Raw genomic sequence first — 6,000 nt, 5'->3', positions numbered from 1 at the left:
TTGCAAGATAGGCTGGTGAAATTTGGTTAGCAAGGAAAAGACTAGAGGAGAACAAGAGCTTCAAGAAACAGAAGTAGCTGAAATATTTTAAGGAGGATTTACTCATTTTAAATGCATTTATTGAATTTTGTTTTTCCTCCTTTTTATGCTTTACTTTATTTGACTTTTTTATTATATTTACATTTGGTCATCTTTTTTTATAAGGAAGAATTTGAGGGCAGGCATGCACATGGTTTGAGTGTGGTGGAGTGCATATGATTGCACGTGTTTCATGCAATAGTGATTTATTAGTATGTTACCTAATTGCTGAATGTAGTGACAAAGTATACCCAGGAGGAACTAAATATCTAGTGAGCAGTTCATGGTACACTGCAGAACTAAACTGTATGTGATGTTAGCATGCTTTTGCTATCTGTGTCCAGAATTGTACTGCTGACCTAAAGAGTGAGTTCCCCACACTTGTTAGATCATATTGTGGGTATTCATGATTTCTTAAGATACTAGTCTGGCCTCGGGAAAGGCTTTGGGCTAACAAAATTATATTTTTGTTTTTTAAAATTGTGGACAGCAAAGTCCTGAACTACAAATGGACTCTAGTCCCAATGCCCCCCCCTTAGTATCCTGCAGAGCATGGGACACAGCTGATGCTAGGGGTGTATGACCCTTCTCTTGAAGTACAAGTGGGTCCACAGAATAAATAACTAAGCGCCTTCTCGCTCATACACAGCAGGACATGAACACCCTGACCATTAGGGAGTAGCCTACAGTCTTACACTAGAAACACTGGGATCATGTTGATCCTTTAAGGAAGGCAGCTGAGACTCTCTGTGATAATGAACTTGAATGAGAGCAACTAAATAATCAAGGGTTCAGTAACACTGACCACCACTACTACAAAGAGTTCTAGACTGGTATCCATATATATAAAAAAAAAAGTTGGAACCCTTTGACCTGACCTGTTTCCAGGAGCTCATCAGTAGTGATCTTATCAAGAGTTTTAAAGCTGCTTCACAATAGGACATACTTCATTCTAGAATAAATTGGATGAAAACTCAACTAGAGGAATAAACAGGCCAAAGTATGAAATCAGTGCTTTAATAAATGATCAGTGGGCAAGCTAACTCGCCAGACAGGCAGGAACATGACACTAGTTATTGTTGGGAGTGTAACTGGTTCCTCTTTCTGCACTGAATAGGATTTACTGACTTCAGTCACAAAGGATTTTTTGGAAAAGTGACTCTAGGAGACTTCTTTCATGTGATCTGAAAACAGTGACCCAAAGAGCGTTTTATAAAGAATGTGGGAAGATTTTAAAGCAAAAAACAGAAACAACAAATAGGATTAAGAATTTAGAGCTAATTGTGAGGTGGAAGCAGGTACCTTAAAGTATTACATCCTCTACTTACATGAATTTGTTTTGTGATGATTATGTAAAAATAAATGGATTAATTGTTCTGCTTCTACTTGCAGACTTTTAAATCACAGATGATGCCCATTGTAGTGAATTGATATTTTTCCTGTTGCTAGTGTTTTGGTGTATTACTGGATGTAAAACTAATAAAGACATCTTTTATTCTCCTTTTACTTAAAACTTAACTGCAGTTTTTGTTAATAAGAAAGAACATGGCTTCTCTTCTTTAAATTTAATTGTAACCCAGTGTAATGCCAGTTTAGAACATGTGATTGTCTTGAGTATGGAAATCTAGAGCAATATTTACTGATGTGCTTCTTCCTTACAGTTTCAAGAGAGTGATCATTTTCCTCAAATGTTCCAAAGATGTTCTTGCTGGGTTTATTTGGGATTATTGGTTTCTGTGGATTAGTGTGAATGAGTGTGAGAGTAACCAACGCCCTGCCCAGTGCTCCGACATTATGCTATGTGTTAAGGATTGGCTCTGGATTGCCTTTTCCCTGACCTGGACAAAGAAGGCTATTAAAATGGATCAACTCACTGAATTCTGTCAAAATGACTGTTCATAACAACTAAGTATAAATTCCAACCTGTCACTGATAATTACAATCACATTAAATTACATTTCTTGTTTTATACATCACTCAGAACTAAAACCTTTTTTCCTTTTTAAAGTTCTAAATAAGTCTCAGTTGACACAGCTCTGTAATCTACTGTACACTGCATCAAAAATATTGCAAATTTATGATGTGCTTTGCAAGTCCCAAATATGTAAAATGTCTTTTATATGTAATTAAAATGCCATCAAAATTGATGTTACAGCAGTTAATCATCCAAAACATTCAGGCACAATAATGAAAATATTTTAAACTAAATAAGAAGAAATGTAGTACTGTACTTTGTATTATAACCTCAGGAGTTCATATTTTAGTAACTAAAAACTATTTTGTGATTTTGAGTAAAGCTAAGAAAGATATTCTAGCCCCCAAGATGTCTGGAAGATGCTGGTACACAATAATTCTTATCTATAAAAGTAGAAAATGATTTGTAAGTCACTCTAAAGCAATTAATTAATCATTGATAAATTACATTTTTACACCACTTTTCTGGACAGTGGAGAACCACTTCAACCACTTCCAACATGTAATGGTCACCACATGTTGGCTATTAGGTAGTGAAGAAGTTAGACAGATAGTTAGCTAATTAGGAATAAGAGATGTTTAGAGCTGCAGAATGAGCAGGCCGTGGTGGGCAATTCAGCCTGGCCATTGTAAAACACCCTACTGTTGTTGAAAGATGCCTAGGTTTATCTTATGACTGCATGGAGTTAGAACCTTTAACTTCCTCTAAGGTTAAACACAAAGTGTGAACCTGCTGAGGAGTTGTTTATATCAAAGCAAGTCAAATATAATTAAGGTTATTTAAAAAAAAATGCTGTATTGCCATGTGACCGTTTTTAGATTTTTGTGTGCTTCTGAGTAGAGATGTGTCCGATATTTAAATTATATACATTGTCAGATTTGTCAAGATCCAAATAGCCCAGGGGTCCTCAATCCCAGTCCTGGAGAGCCGCAGTGGCTGCAGGTTTTTGTTCTGACCTGGTTGCTTAATTAGAAAGCAATTCTTGCCAATAAAGCACTAACAAGCTATGAAATTAAATTAACTCTGCTATGTCGGGTCATTCTCATATCCTAGATTTTCTTTCCCTTTCTATCATGCAAATGATTTGAAGGCTAAAATGGACGAGTAATTCTCAGTCCTTCACTTTTTTCTCTTCATTTTTCTTCCAAGTATTTAATTAAACCCAATAGTGCAGATAAATACCCACAGGTGTAAATGTAAATAAGCTAAATGGAGAAATGCTGCTCTCTCTTATCATTTGCATGTTATTGATAATAAGGAGCAATTAAAATAGCTGTTTAAGACAAAATTAAGCAATAAGAGCTCAAAATCACTAAAGTGAAGCAGAAGTGTTACTTTAGCAATAAGTGCTTTTTATTAAGCAACTGGGTTGGAGCAAAAACCTGCAGCCACTGCGGCTCTCCAGGACCGTGATTGAGGACCCCTGATATAGCCCAAAGGCATTTCCACACCAGCATAAGCAGCTAAAAACACCCACCACAGTCAGCAATCCAATTAAAGTTCTCATTTGAATGTTTTGCACACAGAAAGGTCTTTGTTTTATGCTGATTCAACTTTTGCCATAAATGGATGAAGCAGCATGTTTAAAACTATTGAAAGAGCAAATTAAGTATTTTTTATTCATTAAAATTATACTCAAAACATTAAGAAAAAGTTCTCAAAATCCTACTCAAAGCTTTTTTCCACACACACACACACTTTAAATAGCCCAACAAGGCCTAAATTCACTCAGTTTTGTAATTACAAGGCGATTTAGTGAAATTCAAAAATAAAAAGGAACAATTCGAAAATACAACTGTAAAAAAATAAACCTTAAGGTGTAATACTTTTTCCCATTTTTACTTTCTTGTATATGAAGTATAGGGTAAGTATTGGAATTCTCCAAAAATTCCATTTCGAGATTTTGATGAATCTTGATTTTTTTTTTTAGACCTCCCTGTGTCTGCAAATACCATTTTTTGGAATTGTGTGTGCGTGTGTGAACACAATAACTTGCATACAAGTATTAGGTACAAAACGTAGATTTCTATCAACTTTTGGGTTATTTCCATTAACTGGAAGTGGTACTTTACATTTAATTCATGCAGCTGCAGGGTCTGATTTATTCAACCTTTATAATAATGGTTCAATATATAATTAATTTGATTGGTTGTTGATGGTTCTTTACTGTACATGATATAAAAATATAATCATTGTCTTGTGGTTTACTCCTAAAATATCCATCTCCATATCTGAGTATATGAGAAAGTCTAGGGGAGACCACAATTTGTTGCTGTGGGCCTGGAAGTTACATTTTAGAATACTGAAGTCTTTATAATAAGATGAAAAAACAATCGATAATCCAAAATGACTCTAATAATATCCATCTAAATCTTGTTTCAGAATTTTGTATGTATATTCTCCATTTTCATCATTAAGTCTATCAGAATAAAATAACAAGCTGTTTTGCCTTCAGTACCCTCAAATTTTGGACCACTGCAACTTTTTATGGTATTCTTCTTTAACTGACTGCAAGTAGTACAAAACGCTGAAATGTACCAGACATTATGGCTACATTGTTCACAAGGTATCTAGACTGTTCTACACTGTTTCCTGCATACATTTCTGAAAATTTCCATCTCAAACAACCTGATAATGTATTAATTATAAATATACTCGTGCCATAGGTAAGTTCCAAATTTCCATCTGTTCAGTTTACTTCAACATAATCTTTCTACAGTGTCTTGCATTCTGACACTTGGATTTGAATCTCCTACTATTAGTTGCATCAGTCTCATTAATTTCTTAGCACATTCAAACAAATCTGACATACGCTCATCAATTTTCTGATTCTTCTTCTTTGTCCAGAAAAGAGTCACAAGAATAAAATGTATTAAGAAACCTTTAAAAAATGCCAGTCTGACACAGGGCAATCACTATATTCTTTCTGTAATATTGATCTTCGTTGTTACCAGATAGTTCCTACTACATAAAGTAAACATTGTTAGACCCAAAATTAAAAAGCATGAAAATGTTAATTTATTGTAAATAGTTTTCAAGTTATACAGTACATGTTCTCACCACCTTTGAAAGTTAAAAAGGACTTACTATTTAAATGCATCATCAGTTTGTGACATATCCTTTATTTAATGCCTTCTACCCCATTATTCCATGTGGAGTCACAAGAATATATCGAGCATTATAATACAAATGGAAGACAGCATATTTTGTTATAATATAAACACATTATAAAGAATAATGTTGGATATAGAATGTACTATGTATACACTTTTGTGGAATAAAAGGGCTTTAATAATAACAATGGTCAATTAATCTGAGTATTAAATACCTTCTAATGTATATTACAGTAGGAAAAGTAGGAACATTTCAAAACTTCTCTCAGGTACTGTGGATACCGTGTAGGATTTTGAGCGCCATCCAGCTTACCCACATCTGTGCGTAGCTTACTGGAAAATCCCATTTTTTGATTCAATAGCTTTTTATTATCTCTTTCAAAATCTCTACATAGTTCTGCTCCTACCGTTACCTGGATAATGTGGCTTCCTGATCTTCTTGAGCCAAAACAAAGTTCGGGTTGGGGAAGTAAAGAAGCAATTTTATAAGGAATTTGGAACAGAGACAAAGCATCATTTTTGGCAGATCTGAATAATACCAGTGCAACTTTCAGGTGTATTGAGAAGCTAAGTATAGTGCTATGAAAAAGATTTTGCTCCTTCCTATATTTGTACATTTGTCACAGTGAATGGATGTAGATCTTTAGCCAATTATAATATTAAAGGGAACCATAGTAAACACATAAGAGCATTTCTAAATTGATACATAGTTTATTTAAAATAAAAAAGTTATCCAACATCTGTATTGCACAAGTGAAAAGGTAATTGCCTAATTAGTCAGTCACTCGAGGAGCTGACCAAAGTTACTTGATAATTAGACCGCACTAACTGAAC

The sequence above is a fragment of the Polypterus senegalus genome, chromosome 3, assembly GCF_016835505.1.
Source record: "Polypterus senegalus isolate Bchr_013 chromosome 3, ASM1683550v1, whole genome shotgun sequence".
In the NCBI taxonomy this organism is placed as follows: Eukaryota; Metazoa; Chordata; class Cladistia; order Polypteriformes; family Polypteridae; genus Polypterus; species Polypterus senegalus.
The sequence above is the reverse complement of the archived record's forward strand: the minus strand, read 5'-3'. Positions refer to the sequence as shown.